This window comes from Salmo salar, chromosome ssa19 (genome assembly GCF_905237065.1).
Source record: "Salmo salar chromosome ssa19, Ssal_v3.1, whole genome shotgun sequence".
NCBI classification, from domain to species: domain Eukaryota; kingdom Metazoa; phylum Chordata; class Actinopteri; order Salmoniformes; family Salmonidae; genus Salmo; species Salmo salar.
The window spans coordinates 25,216,751-25,239,906 of record NC_059460.1 but is presented as its reverse complement, the minus strand read 5'-3'; the positions used below and the strand labels follow the sequence as shown (position 1 = coordinate 25,239,906).

The following is a 23,156-nucleotide window of genomic DNA, read 5'->3' as shown; positions in this document are numbered from 1 at the left end:
TTAACAGGCAGTTCCTTGGCCACCTGTATAACGTGATGACCTTGACCCATAAAGATTATCCTTACTTTTCATATTTAATATAGCTTTTTATAAAATAATAACATGAAAAGTATGTTTTCTGTGTTGTACTGAAGGACATCCGTTTTTGTTACAATGGTTATTAGAGTGAAAAGGTGAAATCATCAAATATTTCAGAGAGATTTACTCACCACATCACATTGATAGAGGGTCTTCAATGGGTCTTCTTTGTGATGTCACACACTGTCACATGATTACCATCATGTGATATGCTTTAAAATGGCTTTTTACCTTTGTTATACTGAATGACATTGATGAAGCGCAAAAGTCCGGACAAAAGTTATTCAAGTTTCAAGTCAAATAATTTTTTGATACTGTATGTCGCCCATTATTCTATATATTGTTGCAAACCCTAACACAATTATGCCATGGGTGTTAATTTATATTTTTGGGATGAATTTCTAAATCTTAAAAACACTTTTGTCATTAGAATTTTAACCCGGACAGTACCACTGAAGGACATTGACACTTTAGAGCTCAATGACTCCCTTAATTTCATAGTTTGCAACACAAATATTTCTGTGTCAAAAGAAGGGTAAGAGTTGAGTGATTTAATATTATATTTATACATATTTATCTTTTTAAGTTAAATGAATGGCCTCCCGACACCAAATTTACACGTCTCGTCTTTGACCCATACATACCTTTCATAATATTTTCACTAATGTTATTAGCCTACCTCTTTCTCTCTCTATTGTTGCTTCATTCCTTCCTTACTTTCAACAGTTGTCCTTATCTTAAATCATACTTATGACATACTTGGATAATAATTTCTTATGGGCAGGTGGGACGGTAGCATCCCACCTTGACAACATCCGGTGAAATTGCAGAGCGCGAAATTCAAAATACAGAAATACTCATAATAAACATTCATAAAATATACAAGTGTTATACATCGGCTTAAAGATGAACTTCTTGTTAATCAGATTTCAAAAAGGCTTTACGGCGAAAGCATACCATGCGATTATCTTAGGACAGAGCCCCGCTTACAAAAGCATACAAACATTTTCCAGCCAAGTAGATTAGTCACGAAAGTCAGAAATATCGATACAATTAATCACTTACCTTTGATGATCTTTATATGGTTGCACTCACAAGACTCCATGTTATACACAATAAATGTTTGTTTTGTTCGATAAAGTCCCTCTTTATATCAAAAAACCTCAGTTTTGTTGGCGTGTTTTGTTCAGTAATCCACTGGCTCAAAGGCGGCCACAACAGGCAGACGAACAGATCCAAATAGTACTGGTAAAGTTCGCCGAAAAATGTCAAACGATGTTTTTTATTCATCCTCAGATTGTCTATTGTCTTTATAAATCGATAATATTTAAACTGGACAATAGCGTATTCAATACAAAGGAAAAAGAACGGAGGGCGCGCTCCCGGTCGCGCACACAAAAAGCTCTGGTTCATTCGACCGACCACTCAGAAAATGTAATTTTTACTCATTTTTCAGAATAAAAGCCTGAAACAATGTCTAAAAACTGTTGACATCTAGTGGAAGCCATAGGAACTGCAATCTAGGTCCCATCCATATATACTGCTCAAAAAAATAAAGGGAACACTTAAACAACACAATGTAACTCCAAGTCAATCACACTTCTGTGAAGTCAAACTGTCCACTTAGGAAGCAACACTGATTGACAATAAATTTCACATGCTGTTGTGCAAATGGAATAGACAACAGGTGGAAATTATAGGCAATTAGCAAGACACCCCCAATAAAGGAGTGGTTCGGCAGGTGGTGACCACAGACCACTTCTCAGTTCTTATGCTTCCTGGCTGATGTTTTGGTCACTTTTGAATGCTGGCGGTGCTTTCACTCTAGTGGTAGCATGAGACGGAGTCTACAACCCACACAAGTGGCTCAGGTAGTGCAGCTCATTCAGGATGGCACATCAATGCGAGCTGTGGCAAGAAGGTTTGCTGTGTCTGTCAGCGTAGTGTCCAGAGCATGGAGGCGCTACCAGGAGACAGGCCAGTACATCAGGAGACGTGGAGGAGGCCGTAGGAGGGCAACAACCCAGGACCGCTACCTCCGCCTTTGTGCAAGGAGGAGCAGGAGGAGCACTGTCAGAGCCCTGCAAAATGACCTCCAGCAGGCCACAAATGTGCATGTGTCTGCTCAAACGGTCAGAAACAGACTCCATGAGGGTGGTATGAGGGCCCGACGTCCACAGGTGGGGGTTGTGCTTACAGCCTAACACCGTGCAGGACGTTTGGCATTTGCCAGAGAACACCAAGATTGGCAAATTCGCCACTGGTGCCCTGTGCTCTTCACAGATGAAAGCAGGTTCACACTGAGCACGTGACAGACGTGACAGTCTGGAGACGCCGTGGAGTACGTTCTGCTGCCTGCAACATCCTCCAGCATGACCGGTTTGGCGGTGGGTCAGTCATGGTGTGGGGTGGCATTTCTTTGGGGGGCCGCACAGCCCTCCATGTGCTCGCCAGAGGTAGCCTGACTGCCATTAGGTACCGAGATGAGATCCTCAGACCCCTTGTGAGACCATATGCTGGTGCGGTTGGCCCTGGGTTCCTCCTAATGCAAGACAATGCCAGACCTCATGTGGCTGGAGTGTGTCAGCAGTTCCTGCAAGAGGAAGGCATTGATGCTATGGACTGGCCCGCCCGTTCCCCAGACCTGAATCCAATTGAGCACATCTGGGACATCATGTCTCGCTCCATCCACCAACGCCACGTTGCACCACAGACTGTCCAGGAGTTGGCGGATGCTTTAGTCCAGGTCTGGGAGGAGATCCCTCAGGAGACCATCCACCACCTCATCAGGAGCATGCCCAGGCGTTGTAGGGAGGTCATACAGGCACGTGGAGGCCACACACACTACTGAGCCTCATTTTGACTTGTTTTAAGGACATTATATCAAAGTTGGATCAGCCTGTAGTGTGGTTTTCCACTTTAATTTTGAGTGTGACTCCAAATCCAGACCTCCATGGGTTGATAAATTGGATTTCCATTGATTATTTTTGTGTGATTTTGTTGTCAGCACATTCAACTATGTAAAGAAAAAAGTATTTAACAAGATTATTTCATTCATTCAGATCTAGGATGTGTTATTTTAGTGTTCCCTTAATTTTTTTGAGCAGTGTATATGGTGGATAGGCTTTCAATGGAAAAACACTCAATTCAAAAGAATGGCACTTCCTGGATGGATTTTCCTCAGGTTTTCACCTGCCATATCTGTTCTGTTGTACTCACAGACATTATTTTAACAATTTTGGAAACTTTAGAGTGTTTTCTCTCCAATACTACCATACATATGCATATCCTAGCTTCTGGGCCTGTGTAACAGGCAGTTTACATTGGGCACCTCATTCATCCAAAATTCAAAATACTGCCCCCTACCCAAGAGAGGGTATAAGACTAGTATTAGATGCAGAAGGCTTTCACTTCTCTTCACGAAGATTGAATGGTTATGGGTCTAAATAAATAACTTAGAGCCTACCGCCATCGCGTGTTTGCTCTTCTTTCAAACTACCCTGGAGCTCTATTGGCTGCTGTAAAACATTTAACATTCAGCAAAAAGAGCGTCCCTCTTTGAATAGTGTATTGGTATAAGAACTGCTATTCTATTCTAGCTTTTCCTGCATGGGACTCCAAGAGCTAAGGAGCATTTTTTAAGGAGAGGCCAGTGGAGCACATGCGCTTGCGTATTGCGCAAGAGACAGAGGCTATAATTTAGAAGCGCATTATGCGTAACCCATCATTAATTATCTAAATATAAGGCTAATACTGCATTGAAAGTATTACCTGAAAGAGGTAGGCTAGGACATCTATAAATAGGGATATATATATCAATCTAGAACAGGATTATCTATTTTGAATGCAATTTGAATGGAGTTGATGGCGAGACAAAGACTGCGGGAGAGTGCTCGCTGCGAGAGAGTGCTTGTGCGTGCACTGATTTAAAGCAATGATATTTGATTGATAAGCGGTTTTAAAACTCTGCAGCAGAAATAAGAAGTTAAAAAAATCTTTACAATTAAAACACAAGGTGACCCTCGAATGCCAGATGGAGATGGGTAAATTAGACACACATTTGGGTCTTTATATTACTGTAGCATAGGATATGCTGCAGAAAATGTAGGCCTATCTGTCACAAAAAAAGTTACCATGAGATGATAGGTCTACATGCATTGTGAACTGAACTCCATACTGAGATGGGCTATCTGTCCCCACCCTGTGCGTTGATTCGTCATGCAGAGGCCGTAGAGAAGCCATATTTAGACATTGCAAATCATTTAAACAGTTCAATTTCACGCCATGCTGCTCTCATATAAATCATTTATTATAATTTACCGGTTTCTCACAGTTATTTATCCTGGGAAAAGGGAGTGGTTTTGGACAGTAAATCTCGGTAAACCTCGGTAACCGGGTTCCCGCCATTCAACCCTACTTAAAAGCTCACAGGGCCATACGTTTCCAGGAAATGAAAGTGGTGCCTACAGCACAAACAAGCAGAGGACAGTGTACATACTCTCAGTAAAACCAGTCTGTGTGTTTGCGGCAGTGACGCAGACATACACGTATTTGTTTACGATGAGACATACAACTACTCATACAAGAGTAGAGATACTCACACAAGCTGTAAAGCATGTAACACGAGTCATCATGCTAGTTACCAGTACAGGTTAAGTCTTAAAAAAAATAAGAATTTAGGAAGAAGTGGGGGAAAAAGACAGCCATCATGTCGAATGTAAATTGAACCGGTGTTCATTTCCTACAGTACCACTTGGCCAGAGATGATCAATATCTAAATACTGGCTGATGAGGAAGCTTCAAAATACAAAATGGCTAATACAGTAGCACTGCATACAGAGATATGCCTTAAGCCAGGTATCTACCCAGCCTGTACGTGGCCTCTTGCCAATGCAGAAGTCCAGAAACCCAAGCTGTTACTAATTAGTGAGCCAGAGTAGCACATTTATGCTGCACTTTCCACTACCTAGTGCCCTGGGGGAGACAGCATGGGGTGCCGGGACTGCACGGTCTGAAACGTTTAACAGTCTCCGAGGCCGTGGATAAGGCCTGGTACTGGCGGCCACAGAAGCATAAAGAAGCATTCTACATCTGACTGTAATTTTGAGTGCGCCAATGACTTTTACCATAAATTAGTCCACTATTGGTAATGTCTTGTGACATGCTAAACACAGGCCTACTCTCATGGAGAGCCAAGGGTCAACTAAACTCCTCAGCTGTAATCTATCATGTTATGGCAAGATGAACCATCAATCAAGTCTTCACATTTACATGGCAGACGCAAAACTTCATCCGTCTCACTCAGATATCCCTTTAAGACTTTCAATCTGGTTTGCAGTCTTCCTGGTTTGCAAACGTAATATTAAATATTACATTTACAAATGTTACATGGCTTAGCGTGGCTGACTTTACATCCCTCGGTGGAAGCTTTCCTCTTTGGGCAAATAGTTGGCTGGATGGATCAAGCTTGGTTTGGGCTCCAGTTTCAAACTTGAGTGTGCTAAATCGGGACTTGGCTTTGTAAAGTACTGTGTGTGTCAGTGCACAGACTGCACACGCATCATTGACATGGTAATAGTGTCACAGTGCGTCACAGCATTGCAGTCTGACATTCTAAGTGAGGTTGCGTACAGCATAACAAATAAGGATGACTAAGGATAAGAATGACTGTCCCTCTGTAATAGCGACACAAGCATGTACTTACAGTGTACTGGGAAGAGGATCATCTGGGGGAGAGGGGGCATTATCAGATTAGAAAGTCTTAGATCAAGTTTTGAGGAGGAAATTCACACGAGAGTGCTGAGTTGCTGATCTGTTAGGATTTCGGTTCAATTTGTAATGAAACGATAGGCTAGTTCCAGTTCTCCTAGCTGATTAATTGCCCAATGATAATTCAAGCCATGACACTGCTCACAAGTGGATAAAATGTTCACATGTGTTGGTGTTTCACCTCTGGTTGACATTGAGGTAGGCAGAATAATACGATTACAAGCTAAACATTCTGTAATAATTGTTCTGTGATATTCATTTTCTAGAAATGGCAGTGGACATAGAGGTTATACTTTTGTTAGAACAGAACCTTTTTCAAACTCTCTGCAGGTTAAATGTGGTAGGATAGTACCTGGCTAGCATCCTTGCTTAGAAACTAAGCAGTGACTGAAAATGTCAGCAGATCTGAAATACTAGTACAACAGGTGCCTTATACCCTACAATGCCCCTTAGCAGGCCAATGTTCCCCAAATATCAAAGCCGCTTGTACAACACTTATCCATCACCACTTGTATTGCAGAAGACCGAGGAAAAGTCCATTACAGTAAACCAACAGACAAGCATGGTGTGTCAAAGGTTCCAGCCTTTATAATCACTTAACTCTGACAAACATTCTGCAAATGCAATTAGAAGCAAACTAACAAGCTATCCTCCTTGCTCGTCATCATATGCCCTGGAGTGAGGCATCTCTCTCTAATTATAAGAGGAATCTGGGGGGCAGGGAGGTGGTCGATAGGGTTTACAGAGAGGGTGTGGTAGGGTTTACAGAGAGGGTGTGGTAGAAGAGCTAAGGGAGGCTTAAGAGGGGTGCGTCCCCTCTTTACCATCAGCCCCATTGCTGCAAGCAACCTTATTGCCACAAAGACGGCCTCATCGTTACTGTAAAATGGAAAGGGTATCGTCTTCCCGCTTATGTCCACATGGTTATAAGTCCACGGCCACACCTCTCTCTCCACAATGAAATTAATTCAAACGCTTCTTCCGCGAGCGCCCGGGTAATTTGAGCATATTATGCTGTGGATGGCTACTTGGGAGGAGGTAATCAATAGCTTTAATGCTGGGTTAAGTTAATACACATTGTGCATTAGAGCGCCTATTCAAAAATAGATTTGTGCTAAAAGGACTTGGGTCCTGGAACTGAGAAGCAGCAGGTTCGGAGAAGGAAACAAAAAGCAGATACCAAAGTGGGGCTTAGTTTTTTTGTTCTTGTTGCATGTATCCTGCACTCAAGCCTCCACACAAATCCATTACGTGCTATTTGGTAGGACAAAGCAATTGGTTTCCGTTGCCTGCCTCTCCCGAGCCTCAAACCGACATCTCCATTGATAAGGGAGTCGTGGTCCAATATCCATCATTGAGATATTACTATTTCTATTATCTCCATACTCCTTAGCCACTGCTTCACAAAACAATATAGATCAGCTTACAGTGAAAGCTACACAACAAAACATTTAAGACAGTGTCAGCAGTTGTACTGCTAGCTTACGGAGAGTTATGGGGCTTGGAGGCGGGTGGATCCGCAGTAGTGGTTCCTATTTACACACACACACACCCCTGTGGCTCAGTGGCACTGGCGTCTCGGTTAGCTGACTGAGCCGGGGATGTTTGCACCCAGAGGGGCTATGAGCTGTTATGAGGAGCCATAAACTGTATTGCATGCTCACAACAAGTTTTATAATCCTCTGCTACCTGTATGTACTGACGAAGGCCAACAGAAGAAGCCATGGGCTGTTCTAAAAAGATGGGATGTACTATAAATTAGTTATCTAAATGTACTTCATAGAAAGTGTTATAATAGCAGATAACATTATCTAAAAAAGTACAGGGGCCCCATGGGCAACAGGCAGCACAACTGTATCAAGTGAAAGTACTGATTTTGGTTGTGTATTAAATGGATTGTTCACTTTTTGAAGTTAGAGCTCATTTCCGACCTAGGGTGTTGTTTCATTCAAACGACTTTTACGTTTGTTAGCTTGTTACTGGTTAAAAACAATTAAAGCTAAAACAATATACATTAACTATCCCTTAAAAAGAGTTGGGTCTATTGTGTTGCTGGCATGTTTTTCCATTGGCTGCCTTCAGGGGAAATAAATAGAACTCTGCCAAACACTATTGAGAATTCACATTTGAATAGGAAATTGCCTTTTTCAATTACAATGAAAGTTTGCTCCAGTGTGGTGTATCACAAAAAGATCCTATAACGGGAATTTGCATTTCCTGCGTGTATTACTCGCTTGTTTTATTTGGGGGCTGAGAACAATCAGGTGTGCACCCATGTTTTCCTTTGCAAATTGCTTTCTCCGTCCAGATCTAGCTTACAAACAATTCTCCATAATCAATCAAAATCCTTCTTAATGAAAGCCAGAGACCGCTAAATGATAACAGGCACGAGACAATGCACCCCTGTCATCGAGTGATTGAGTGAGAGAAAAGCCCAAATCACTGTGCAATCAATCTGTCAGTGAGGTATCCCCCAACAAACGCATGCACGCACGCACACACACACACACCTCCCTCCATTGCCCCCCTGAGCGAAAGACGAGGGTTACAAGAAAATAACAAAGCTGAAAAAGTCAATGTAGTGTCAGCAAGCCTAAATGATGTTGTGAACTCATCCCGACCCGTTTCTGTAACTTTAATCTCCTTTCTGTCTGTCTCCGTCTAATCAGCTGGTTAGACTCATTTTCAGCCAGCTCATTTTCCACTTTATAGGGAACTTTTCATTTTAAAGTTTAAATTTGCTAGTTCATCGAGCCCTCTCCTACTAGAATGAACAATAGTATGCATCTTCTAACGATCTAGTGATAGGATAGGCGCCGGTCAGTCACAAAGCGAGTGATGACAGGGAAATGCAGCAGAGAGGAAGAGGCGAAGCGAGACGAAAGGTTTTACTCGCCAAAATCTGTCCAAAATAAGCCTAATGCGTTTCTATGGGCTTCTTTTGGACATAAGAAAACTATTGGGTCAGTAACACATTTGTTGTTGTTTTGGCTCTGTACTCTAGCACTTTGGATTTCAAATGATACAATGACTACGAGGTTAAAGTACAGACTGCCAGCTTCCATTTGAGGGTATTTTATTCCATCCCGGGTGAACCGTTTAGAAATTAAAGCACTTTGTGTACATAACCAAAAGTGGGACAAATTCACTTATATCTGTATTAAAGTAGTCAAAAGGTCAAGTATTTGGTCCCATATTCTTAGCACGCAATGATTACATAAAGCTGGTGACTCTACAAACTTGTTGGATGCATTTGCTGTTTGTTTTGGTTGTGTTTCAGATTATTTTGTGCCCAATAGAAATGAATGGCAAATAATGTAGTGTCATTTTGCAGTCACATAATTATTTATTACATTTTTTTACCCCCTTTTTTTTCTCTCCAATTTCATGATATCCAATTGGTAGTTACAGTCTTGTCCATTCGCTGCAACTCCCGTACAGTCTTGGGAGAGGTGACAGTCAAGAGCCATCCGTCCTCCGAAACACGACCCTGCTAAGCCACACTGCTCGCTTAACTCGGAAGCCAGCCGCACAAATGTGTCGGAGGAAGCACTGTACAACTGGCGACCGTGTCAGCGTGCATGCGTCCGGCCCGCCACAAGGAGTAGCTAGAGCTCGATGGGACAAGGACATCCTGGCTGGGCCAATTGTGCGACGCCTCATGGGTCTCCCGGTCCAACCCGGGTCTGTAGTGACGTCTCAAGCACTGCGATACAGTGCCTTAGACCGCTGCGCCACTCGGGAGGCCCCTGGAGTCACTTTTATTGTAAATAAGAATAGAAAATGATTCTAAAGACTTCTACATTAATGTGGATACTACCTTCATTACAGATAATCCTGAATTAATCGTGAATAATGATAAGTGATGAAGTTAAAGACGCACAAATATCATACCCGAGACATGCTAACCTCTCACCATTACAATAACAGGGGAGGTATACTTATGCCTCTAACTTTCTCACTCATCATTACTCACAGTTTATTCAGAATGATCCGTAATCATGGTAGCATCCACATGAATGTAGATAGGGTTTAGAAACATATTATATTCTTGTTTATAATAAAAGTGACTCTGTTCATTTGGCTCCCTAATTTGCATAAGCTACTGGTAGGCTTAGGGGCTTTTTGGCGATTATCTGCAGATAAATTATGAAAACATTCGATGAAGAATCATCATTGCAGGAAAAATACTGTAGGTAGTGGAGAGCCTCATTCGGGTCCAAATATTATAGGGCACTCATGGAATCTAGGCATTAAGTATATTGAAAATGTATTCATATGCCCAAGTTCATCATGAAACAAGAACAGAATGTATCAGTGATTAGAATTTCCTGCAAAATGTGAAGAGGCAAGGTAGGGGTGGTATACAGAAGATAACCCTATTTGGTAAAATACCACACCCATATTATGGCAAGAACAGCTCAAATGAGCAAAGAGAAAGGACAGTCCATCATTACCTTAAAACATAAAGGTCAGTCAATCTAAAAAATGTCAAGAACTTTCTTCAAGTGCAGTCGCATAAACCATCAAGCGCTATGATGAAACTGGCTCTCATGAGGACTGCCACAGGAAAGGAAGATCCCAAAAAACACTACTAAAGGACACCAATAATAAGTAGAGAATCACAAGCAATGGACATTAGACCTATGGAAAATTGTCCTTTGGTCTGATGAGTCCAAATTTGACATTTTTGGTTCCAACCGCCGTGTCTTTGTGAGAAGCAGAGTAGGTAAACGGATGATCTCCGCATGTGTAGTTCCCACTGCGAAGCATGGAGGAGGAAGTGTGATGTGTGGGGGTGCTTTGCTGGTGACACTGTCAGTGATTTATTTAGAATTCAAGGCACACTTAACCAGCAGGGCTACCGTGGGATCTTGCAGCGATACGCCATCCCATCTGGTTTGTGCTTAGCGGGACTATCATTTGTTTTTCAACAGGACAATGACCCAACACACCTCCAGGTTGTATAAGACCTATTTGACCAAGGAGGAGAGTGATGAGTGCTGCATCAGATGACCTGGCCTCCACAATCACCCGACCTCAACCCAATTGAGATGGTTTGGAATGAGTTGGACCACAGAGTGAAGGAAAAGCAGCCAACATGTGCTCAGCATATGTGGGAACTCCTTCAAGACTGTTGGAAAATCATTCCAGGTGAAGCTGGTTGAGATAATGCCATGAGTGTGCAAAGCTGTCATCAAGGCAAAGGGTGGCTACTTTGAGAAATCTAAAATATATTTAGATTTGTTGAACACTTTTTTGTTTACTACATGATTCCATATGTGTTATTTCATAGTTTTGATGACTTCACTATTATTCTACAATGTAGAAAAGAGTAAAAAATAATAAAAATAAATAAATAAAAAAAACCTTGAATGAGTAGGTATTTCCAAACTTTGACTGGTACTGTATATATACATTAAAAAAGATATTCACAGAAGTAGTGCACTGGGCCTTTAATAGTCCTATATTAGCAAAGCAATAGCCTTCTGCAGAGCGGGCAAAACCTTTTTTTCCACCCGACCCCAGTGTACCCCGACCCCCAAACTACTTCCTGCAGCTATGATCACATGCAGGGGTGCAACTTTCACTGGGGACGGGGAGGACATGTCCCGCCCACATTCTGAAATTGCATTTTTGTCCGGCCCAGTTTTATCATTGGAATGTAATACAAAACAAGGCAACGGTGTGCTTCAGGACTATGCGGACACCTCCTAGCAGTCGGGTAGGCTGTTTGAAGTGTTTATCCGACTGGATATGTCCCCCCAGTTCGAAAACCAAAGTTGAGCCCCTTATCACACGTGCACTAAAAAAACACCACTAAACAACAGCTTGTAGCTACTGTAGATGCACACTTGAATTAGGGGCAAATACACCAAAAACATATATTTTTCTCAGAATTATTCCAAACTTCAAAAGTGGTCTCCTGATGTGATTTAAGCATTGTTGTTGACTTAGAAAAACAACTAAAGTTGATGTTCTATTTGAAAAACAGAAACCTGAAGAAGAAAAAACGAATTTCTAGATAATGTAGGCTATTTACTTATTTTTTCAGGTTTAATAAAATATATAATTTTAAGAACTAACATCATTCTGGCAATTCTTATCTTACAGTAAAACTGTAAATAAGACTTTAATCTCAAGAGAAGACAGGTTAAATGTAAAAAAAGGTTTAATGGTCTCTTCCTTAGAAAATAGTTCTGATCATATAAGCCTAGATCAACACAAAATCCAAAACAATTAACAATACACTGAATTCATACATTTTCAGTAATTTAAATTGTAATTTAATGTCTTTCTACACAATACCACAACACATTTTTCCAATCTGGGAGGGAAATAATTCATCATTTGCTGTGTATTTCAGATGGGATCAAGGCATTAGAATGTACCAGACGCCACCAAAATAAAGCTCTTTCAGCAAAAAATGTCGAACCCTGGGGTGCCTGGATGGCTACTTTTTCTATTAGACTGGCTACTTGTGGAAAACACTGCTATACACCTCCGGTTCTTACTATCTTTCACCTCTTCTGATATTTGGTTTATTCTGCTCCATCTTTATTGGAAACACGTTTGTATGTGGGAAGAAAGTATGTGTGGTGTGTGTGGGGACAAAGTGTATGAATTAATCTCCTCTTCCTGTCCATCATCCTCTCCTCCATTTATTCCTCTTCTCCCACACATTAGCTGTGACCTTTGAGTTTCTTATAGAGTTCTCTCTAACCACCTCTGTCTCCCACTCTGTAATTGAACTGGCATAGACATAGGTCTCTTTCATGTAATGAAGTAATTACCCATTGAACTGGCATAGACATAGGTCTCTTTCATGTAATGGAGTAATTACCTTGTGCTCTCCCCCTTTCCTCTCCACTCGACTGTGCTCCCTTCCTGTCCTCTCCTCCCTGCTCCCCTCCTCGTCTCACCTGTCCTCTCCTCCTCCCTACGCCTGTCGCTTTTTTCCCCTCCTCTCCTCTCTTCCCTTCCCCACCCCTCTCCCTCTTTCTCTTCTCCTCTTCTGCTATATAACTGTCACTCATGAAGTGATCTTTGGCCTCTGGACAGTAGACTGCTTTACAAGGCAGTGGACAGTGATGGGTTTATTCAGCTCACTGTCTTCAGAGGCTGTAAGGTCGAGGGGGACAGCTGTGGAACTGTGTATGTGTGTGTGTGTGTGTGTGTGTGTGTGTGTGTGTGTGTGTGTGTGTGTGTGTGTGTGTGTGTGTGTGTGTGTGTGTTTGTGCACACGCCTGGGAGTGTTGTTTGTAATGATGTGGGTGTGTGTGTGTGTGTGTGTGTGTGTGTGTGTGTGTGTGTGTGTGTGTGTGTGTGTGTGTGCTAAGCAGGGTTATCCCGCAGTCGGTTTTGTTTGCTCTGATGTGGAGAGGGCGAGGCGGCCCCCATAGCCCTCTGTTTATAAGAGCAGAGTAAAGAGTGACATTTAACTTGACCTTCTGCTGGCTACATACGCCTCCTAGACGACCAGCCACTGGCTAGCACTGAAACAGCAAGTGCCAAATTCAACCAGGAAGACTGACCTGTAGATGTCATTACTCTTGTTGACTAGCAACCCATGAGCACTAACGTGGAGGTTTCAAACCGCCGCTCACGTGCTCTCGGTTGCTGCTAAACCCAATGTTCAATTGGTTACCTGCAACCCCAGAAAGATGGGGCCAAATGCAACACTTTTTGGTTTTCCATTTCAATACAGCTTCTCAAACTCACTAAGATCCTTGTGGTTGATGATAAACCAAAGATATCAATACACAAAGTCACAAATACATACACAAGTCCTGCATTTCAAAAGATCATTCCATGATCCCTCAGGGGAGAGGGAAAGAGATATTCCAGCCTGGCCTCTCGCTTGCCTGCCTTGCCACTGCTCTAATTACTGCATTGATCCAGTAGACTCTGGCCCTCTCCCCCTCCCTCTCTCCTGACCTGATTGAAGTTCTCCACCGTGACACATCAAAACAAGGCCCCACTTCATTTCTTAGAAGCAAGCTAAGCGAGAAGCCCTTGTGTAGTAAGGAATAACTTTGTTGAATGAGTCATGAAAAATAAAAGGTGTCCCTTTGCTCAGCAGACAACCGAATCAATTGGCGTGTTTTTGAAACGCTACCTAATATAAGTGCTTCCCTCGCTGAGTTATTTCACTGGGACGAGGATAATGGCCGATAGGATAAAAGTCTAAAGGAATGGAGGAAGAAATGCCTTTAGAGTAAAATGTGGCGGGTGGTGGCTGTAGATTGCTCCCATTTATCTTCTTCCAGGGCCCAAAACTAATTACAGAGGCCCCATTTACTCCCCGTACACATCACCCAACCGCATCTTCTGCTAATTAGCAAACACTAGAATTATGGAAGAATTCTGTCGATACCTCCCTTGGATTGTGCCGCTAACCCAGTGAATCAAATCAAACGTATTTATAAAGCCCTTTTTACATCAGCAGATGTTCAGCTTATACAGAAACCCAGCCTAAAACCCCAAACAGCAAGCAATGCAGATGTGAATCTCTTTTGCGTCTGTGTCAACCATTGATTTGATTTCCGTGCTATTTGTCAAGGTTTGCGCTCGATTTCCTGTGTGTAAGGCACTTGATATACAAATTTTAAAAAATCATTGGGGGGGTACCTGCTAACTGTGTATAGACAATAACCCAAATGTATGCAATCATATAGATTCAGGCTTCAATCAAGGTAAACAAATAGTACCCCTGTCTGGGACTAAGATTACTTTCAGATTTTTCTCTGTCAGATTTTGTTCATTCAGTTGTCGGTCCCCAAGTCAGTTTCCCTATACCATTCCCTATTATTTTGCCTGCCCATGTCTTGGAACCATCTCACAGTCCTGCTGTGTTCATTGTTCCTTTCATGGGGAGTTCCACTAGAAATCCAAAGTGTTTTTTTTTTATTGGGCAACATGCCTAGTCAATAGTCATATTTTTAAGCCTGGCACTGCCATTTCATTGGCCCATGTGGCTGGAAAACAAATCATTTCCCTCTTTCGTTAAGTGTGTAAGCCAGGAGAGTGGCGGCAACTCTTGGCCAGCGAGAGAGCAAAAGCGAGGACTTGTGGCTAACAAGCACTTTGGCATGCTACATGGAGAAGCACCGGTTTTCATCAGATGGCACAGTACTTCACCAAGGGATAAATCGCCCCGGCTAAACTCTCAGGGATCCACTACTAAAGACTGCGACTTGGCACCAAGAGCAGTGATTCACCCGCAAGCATTTCAAGGGGGCTCTTGTCCAACTGTGGTCTTCATCATAAAAACAACTTTACATGAACTGTTGGCGATGGGAATGGGATGATTCATAAATGCTGGATCAAGGACAAGAAGCACCTGCCTCGCTGTGTTAGGAGGAGGAGGGCGTTCCGCGGTACGCATGACTTTCCAAACAAATGACATCTTTCAAAACGGCTGACATCTGTCCCTGAGGCTGTTGACAGAGATTTCTTGTCTGTATTCTTTATGACAGCTCGGGGGCTTGTGGGGGGGATGAATGTGATGAATTGGTCAATATCTTGATGAAATAATAAGAGGGGACAGTGTAGAGGCAGCAATAATTGATGAGTGTCGGTCGTCTAAAGGATCTCGGAGAACTGTCCGACCGTCTGCTCTTAGTCAAAGACGGCCGGGACTCTGCCAGCTTGAGTGGAGCGGTGTCGCTCAACCAATGGGTCGGACGCTCCTAATCAACACTGCTTAGTTGTAACGTTGACGAACAGCGGTTATGACAGGCTGAAACTCCAGACTTCTCTCTTTCCAAGTTCCCTTTCTCTCTCCCCCAATCCCTCTCTTGCTCTCCTTCCCTGTCTCTCTCTTTCTTTCTCCAAATTGACAGCTCCATTTGAAGCCTCTCACCCTGACAGAATGGTGCTTACTGTTGAAAATCAACTTGAAGCTGTCTGCTGGGAAAAAGCTCACCTGTGTCTGCAGCGATTAACTGAGGATGCCTGTGCACCGCCAGAGGAAATTAAACCAGTCTTAACTTAACCAAACAAGGGCAAGAACCATAGCAGATGAACTGGTTTATTGGTTATGCTGACTAAATGGCACCCTGCCACACATATCAAACTGAACATAGAATAGCATGCCTGTAGAGAGAAAACCTACTATGAGGATTTACAGTGCACCGCCTCTTTCCCTCCATCTGTCAAAGGGTCACTATTACACTGTATTGCAACTGTAGGCTCACCTACTGTATGTCAGGAGGCACAAAGTAAAACTGACCATCCTACCGATCCTCGACTTCGGTGATGTCATCTATAAAATAGCCTCCAACACTCTACTCAACAAACTGGATGCAGTCTATCACAGTGCCATCCGTTTTGTCACCAAAGCCCCATACACTACCCACCACTGCGACCTGTACGCTCTCGTTGGTTGGCCCTCGCTTCATACTCGTCGCCAAACTCACTGGCTACAGGTTATCTACAAGTGTCTGCGAGGTAAAGCCCCGCCTTATCTCAGCTCACTGGTCACCATAGCAGCACCCACTCGTAGCACGCGCTCCAGCAGGTATATCTCACTGGTCACCCCCAAAGCCAATTCCTCCTTTGGTCATATTTCCTTCCTGTTCTCTGCTGCCAATGACTGGAACGAACTGCAAAAATCTCTGAAGCTGGAGACTCATATCTCCCTCACTAGCTTTAATCACCAGCTGTCAGAGCAGCTCACAGATCACTGCACCTGTACATAGGCCATCTGTAAACAGCCCATCTATCTACCTACCGCATCCCCATACTGTATTTATCTTGCTCCTTTGCACCCCAGTATCTCTACTTGCACATCTACCATTCCAGTGTTTAATTGCTGTATTGTAATTACTTCGCCACCATGGCCTATTTATTGCCTTAACTTACCTCATTTGCACTCACTGTGTATAGACTTTTAGTTTTCTTTTGTTCTACTGTATTATTGACTGTATGTTTTGTTTATTCCATGTGTGACTCTGTGTTGTTGTATGTGTCGAATTGCTATGCTTTATCTTGGCCAGGTCGCAGTTGCAAATGAGAACTTGTTCTCAACTAGCCTACCTGGTTAAATAAAGGTGAAATAAATAAATAAAAAACAACACTATACTGGAAAAGCCTGCATGGCACCAAAACAGTGCAGTGCATTGTGGCAGACCTGTCAGCCTGAGGGGCTCTTCCCCCGTTACCCCCACTCTCAATTACACCCAGATTACCCAGCAGCTCCAGGCTGCTTGGCAGCACCTACAGCATAAATCTGGCCGAGCTCCCATTATTCTCACTTCAGCCGGCTAATGCCATAAAGCCCTGCTTGTTAGCAAACTGAGGAATACGGTGCACTGTGCGCTAATGCTGTGGGCTAAAAAAGACCTAATAACTTGGAATACTGTGTAAAAATGGGATATCATAAAGACGAAGGGATTCTATTATGTACAGAAGAGAATGGAGACAGGGATTGTCTTCTTTTCTTTTAATGATTTTAAAGTATGGAACATTCATTTCATATGGATCCGCCTAAAATGATTTCAGATTTCTAAAATCAGATAAATGTAATGTATTGTAAATTAAATGTTATACCTGACAGATCATTTGATGGCAAATGTAATTTCCCTTTTACATATCTTTTTTCACCCAATCTACCTGGTACTACCTGGATAATACACATTGTTACAGCATGTGTTTTGGCAAATACTATACCATCCGCAATAGGACTGTAATATGCATTCTATATGCATATTATTTTCTAACATCTTAAATTTGAGTGACAAATCATGTGTGATATAGGGTAATGCACTGTACCGTACTGAAGTGTGCATATTAAACAACGATACATTATTCAAAGGCGTTTCCTGCAGTAGCTCCAATAAACTCAGTCCACTCTCTCTTCTTCCCTTGTCTCTCTCCCTCTGCCAGCTCCCTCCTATCACTCTATACTGTCACTCCCAGGATACCCCCCTCTCCCTGCCAAACATCTACCTCACTCTGTTATCCCCTTCTCTCTCCCACCCTGGAATTTTCCCTCTCTCTACCAGTTCCTTCTCTCTCTCTAGCACACACAACCCCCACCCCCCGTCTCTCTATCTTCCTCCCTGGTCTCTGTCTTTCTCGCTCTCTCCCTCCTCTACTCTGGCTCGGGGGCAGTGCTCGGCATTAGCCTGCTGCTTCGCCTTCTGGAAAGATCCCGGGAGGTTTCCAACAAAGAAGGCTGATTTTTAACAAGTCTGGCTCTCTTCAGCAACCCACTGCCGAAGACGACCATTTGTCAAATGCACACACACACCTCTCTCTCTCTCTCCATTTATCTCTAAACGTTTCACTGATCCTGGGACACAACACTCTGCATGGCACTCCTCTCTCTCTTACACACACACACACACACACACACACACACACACACACACACACACACACACACACACACACACACACACACACACACACACACACACACACACACACACACACACACACACACACACACACACACACACACACACTTCCTCCATGTTCCTGTTGTCTACATATCTCACCTTCCTCCCCCTCTCCCCATCTGTTTCTTTCTTCCTGCACGTGCCAGCAGTAAATTCTTAATTTGATCCAAAAGATGGCGGCCGGGTGCTCCCTATTCTGCCTAAGCTGAGAGGGGAGATGCGTGGGCCTTGTGAGGGACAGACTGAGGGGTCAGGCCAGGTGTGGTGGAGGTGAGATGGGCTTCAGGTCTGACAGTGTTAACGTTTTCCTCCGAGGACACAAGGCTGGTCTACTATATACACTATACTACTATATACACTAGCATGTACTGTACTATACTAGTATATTAATACGTACTGTATTATACTGCTATATACTATACATTCAGCAGAAGCTTTTCAAATTATATTGGGCATTCTGGTGCCATTTTATGACAGTGGCTTTAAAAAAATACCTTGCTTATCTATAGTTTACAACAAGCAGTGTGTTGTGGTGGTTTTGTAGAGTACATACACAGGGACCAGACAACAGCCTCTTCTCGAAAATATAAACCAGCAAGGGGGGTATCAATGGAACTTGCCCATTCATAAGGTTGTAGAGTTTTAACATATACTGCTAGTTACATAGTAACACCTTTGTAGTGACATGGTAATACAGTTAAGCGGATAAACTATATTGCCATGTCACTACAAAGATGTTTCTATGTAACTACATGTTAATACAATGTTACCAACTGACGGTGCCACTCACTAACTTAGATAATTCTGGTTACTGCCTTCTCTGAGAGGTTGTAACACAGCCTCTGCTGCAGCGCAACATCATCGACGCGGGGCTCAGTGTTACAACTTTCCCACCTCCCTCCCCGCTCGCCCGCATGCCGTTGACTTTCTGTCCAAGCTGCTTGATTGACAGCACAGTTGACTTTACAAATGAATCCGTCCCGATTACATCTGACAGCGTTACGGACCAATAAATGCAGATTTGTGTTGCATTATAGTGCCTATCAACTTTGATTTGTAGCGCCACGTCCGAGGAATACTACTGCAGGCCAGTAAAACGTATCAGTGTGACTACAGTACGACGCAAAGGCATTCAAACGGAATTCTCGACTTTGAGCTGAGGATTCCACTTTGTAGTGACATTTCCGCCAATCCAACTTATATTTCGCCACATCGAAATCTTGAGAAAGATGGAATGGTTTGTTTGAATGCCGGGTTCTGTGCATCACCTGGAGGAGCTTCTGCAGGGATGTGACATTTAAAGGCTGCGAGAAAAAGTACGTATTTACCTGATTTTTGATATTAATGGTTAACAATTAATATTTAACTAATATTATGTGGGGTCAACCAGCCTCATTATTGCAATAATTAATCGATATTGAATAAAGATGATTGTTTGAAGAAATGACAAAGTCTCTCACTTGATTAGAATATCCCAAGACAAGGCCCTTAACAGAAAAAAGACACAATTTTGCATGTGAAAATCACAAAGTTTCACATGTGGATATTTTTCACGAGATTTCACAGCTGATGCATTGCAAACAAAAATTTGTCGTTTCCCATAACGTCACACAGTAGCAGTGTTTTGAGCCTAAATATTTTACACACTTTGACATAAATTATTACATTGTGTATGTTTATACAGTGGCAAGAAAAAGTATATGTGAACCCTTTTGAATTACCTGGATTTCTGCACAAATTGGTCATCAGATTTTATGTGATCTTCATCTAGGTCACAACAATAGACAAACAGTCTGCTTAAACAAATAACGCACAAACAATTATACGTTTTCATGTCTTTATTGATCACACTGTGTAAACGTTCACAGTGCAGGGTGGAAAAAGTATGTGAACCCTTGGATTTAATAACTGGTTGACCCTACTTTGGCAGCAATAACCTCAACCAAACATTTTCTGTAGTTCTGGATCAAACCTGCACAACGGTCAGGAGGAATTTTGGACCATTCCTCTATACAAAACTGTTTCAGTTCAGAAATATTCTTGGGATGGCTGGTGTGAACCGCTCGAGGTCATGCCACAGCATCCCAATCGGGTTCCGGACTCTGACTGGGCCACTCCAGAATGCGTATTTTCTTCTGTTGAAGCCATTGTTGATTTACTTCTGTGTTTTGGGTCGTTGTCCTGTTGCATCACCCAACTTCTCTTGAGCTTCAAATGGTGGATAGATAGCCTTACATTCTACTGCAAAATGTCTTGATAAACTTGGGAATTGATAGCAAGCTGTCCAGGCCCTGAGGCAGCAAAGCAGCCCCAAACCATGATGCTCCCTCCACCATACTTCACATTTGGGATGAGGTTTTGATGTTGATGTGCTATGCTTTTTTTCCCCCACACATAGTGTTGTGTGTTCCTTCCAAACAACTCAACTTTAGATTCATCTGTCCACAGAATATTTTGCCAGTAGCGCTGTGGAACATTCAGACATGCTTCAGACAAGCTTCAGACATGCTTCAGACAAGCTTCAGACATGCTTCAGACAAGCTTCAGACTTCAGACATGCTTCAGACGTGCTTCAGACATGCAGCAAATGTTTTTTTTTGGACAGCGGTGGCTTCTTCCGTGGTGTCCTTCCATGAACACTATTCTTGTTTAGTGTTTTACGTAACGTAGACTCGTCAGAGATGTTAGTATATCACAGAGATTTCTGTAAGTCTCTAGCTGACACTCTAGGATTCTTCTTAACCTCATTGAGCATTCTGCGCTGTGCTCTTGCAGTCATCTTTGCAGGATGGCCACTCCTAGGGAGAGTAGCAACAGTGCTGAATTTTCTCCATTTATAAACAATTTGTCTTACTGTGGACTGATGAACATCAAGGCTTTTAGAGATACTTTTGTAACCCTTTCCATCTTTATGCAAGTCAACAATTCTTATTTCTTAGGTGTTTTGAGATTTATTTTGTTCGAGGCATGGTTCACATCAGGCAATGCTTCTTGTGAATAGCAAACTCAAATTTTGTGAGTGTTTTTTATAGGGCAAGGCAGCTCTAACTAACATCTCCAATCTCGTCTCATTGTTTGGACTCCAGGTTAGCTGAGTCCTGACTCCAATTAGCTTTTGGGAAGTCATTAGCCTAGGGGTTCACATACTTTTTCCAACCTTATTATTATTTGACCATGCTGGTCATTTATGAACATTTGAACATCTTGGCCATGTGCTGTTATAATCTCCACCCGGCACAGCCAGAAGAGGACTGGCCACCCCTCATAGCCTGGTTCCTCTCTAGGTTTCTTCCTAGGTTTTGGCCTTTCTAGGGAGTTTTTCCTAGCCACCGTGCTTCTACACCTGCATTGCTTGCTGTTTGGGGTTTTATGCTGGGTTTCTGTACAGCACTTTGAGATATCAGCTGATGTAAGAAGGACTATATAAATACATTTGATTTGATTTACACTGTGAATGTTTAAATTATGTATTCAATATAGACAAGAAAAATACAATAATTTGTGTGTTATTAGTTTAAGCACTCTATGTTTGTCTATTGTTGTGACTTAGATGAAGATCAGATCAAATTTGATGACAAATTTAATAACAATACATGTTGCACTACAATGACTGTGATTTCACCTACTTTAGTTGACCAATTAATGCAGAAATCCAGGTAATTCAAAAGGGTTCACATATTTTTTATTGCCACTGTATATACAGTTATTATATTCAACATGTTCTCACTTGGGATTGGAACTCACAACCTCTTGGTTCACGGCATTCCAATCTTCCTACTACGACACCATGTTTGTGGACTTGAAAGTAAAATCTCAGCTTGGTTAAAAATACACTCAAGAAAAACTATTATATTTATCATTGTGATTCAGGAGTAACATTACTCACGTGAAAATCGAACTTGCAGTTCTACTCGTGAATTACGTTCCAATGTTGTCATGTGTAGTTTCTGGTATGACATGTTGAAATTTAGCATTCATGTTTTCACGTGCTCAAAATGCTTTCATCTGCAGTTTCACATGTTGCTTTTACATGTTGTCACGTTATCACATTAACTTCACATAAGACCATGTGATCGCATCCTCTTTCTGTCGACCCTGCGGAAAGTGATCGAATTGTAACCTAGTGTTATGAGTAACACTTTACTTCACAGTGTTCTAATTGCCGTGTAATTGCTTTTGTAAGTAGAGTGTAACAAGTATTACAATTACAGCACAGAACTAACCCTAACTCTAAGTACAACGTAACAATAACTAATAACAATACATGTTGCACTACAATGAGTGTGATTTCACCTACTTTAGCTGAATTCACCAAATGTAAGTTGCTCTGGATAAGAGTGCTGGCTAAATTACTCAAATGTAAATGTAATAAATTCTTGATTGGTGGCACCGTGCCCGCTTTTCACAGGACACGGTGTACATCAAGGAAGGAACACAAGTCTCAGAATACTCCTCCCTGCTTGCACAGGTTATATATAAATGGCGTACAGACAGTTGCCCGCCCGCCCTCATCAGGAGCAGCTTGCCCAATTCCATGAGTCAGCGTTGATGCTAAGCAAAAAAAAACAATTAGCCAGCCATCTTGTTCATAAAAGTGGCATTCGCAGGGAGGACAGTCTGTAACGTAGCTGGGGATTAAATGGCGCTTGATATCCCGTGGCAGTAATCGTAAAGTTTGTTGTCTAAGGGAGGCTGCGTAACAATGTGAGCTCGGCCCACCTCAGCTCATCTCTCTCTGGGTAAAAAAAAAAGGGTCTCTGGTGAAACTGCGGCACAAATGATCCTAAAATGCTCATGACTTTGAGGACATTCATTGTCACAATATGCCATCTCAAATTCACAAAAACACACACCCTTAAAGACATACACCTAAAAAGACAGACAGACAACATTTACATATTG

General features: G+C 42.4%; 1 protein-coding gene across 2 annotated transcripts in view; it reads right to left on the bottom strand.

The window, feature by feature from the left end:
- The window catches only part of fars2 (phenylalanyl-tRNA synthetase 2, mitochondrial), a 150,588-nt gene that overhangs the window by 22,600 nt on the left and 104,832 nt on the right, over nt 1-23,156 (bottom strand). The window lies entirely within an intron of this gene.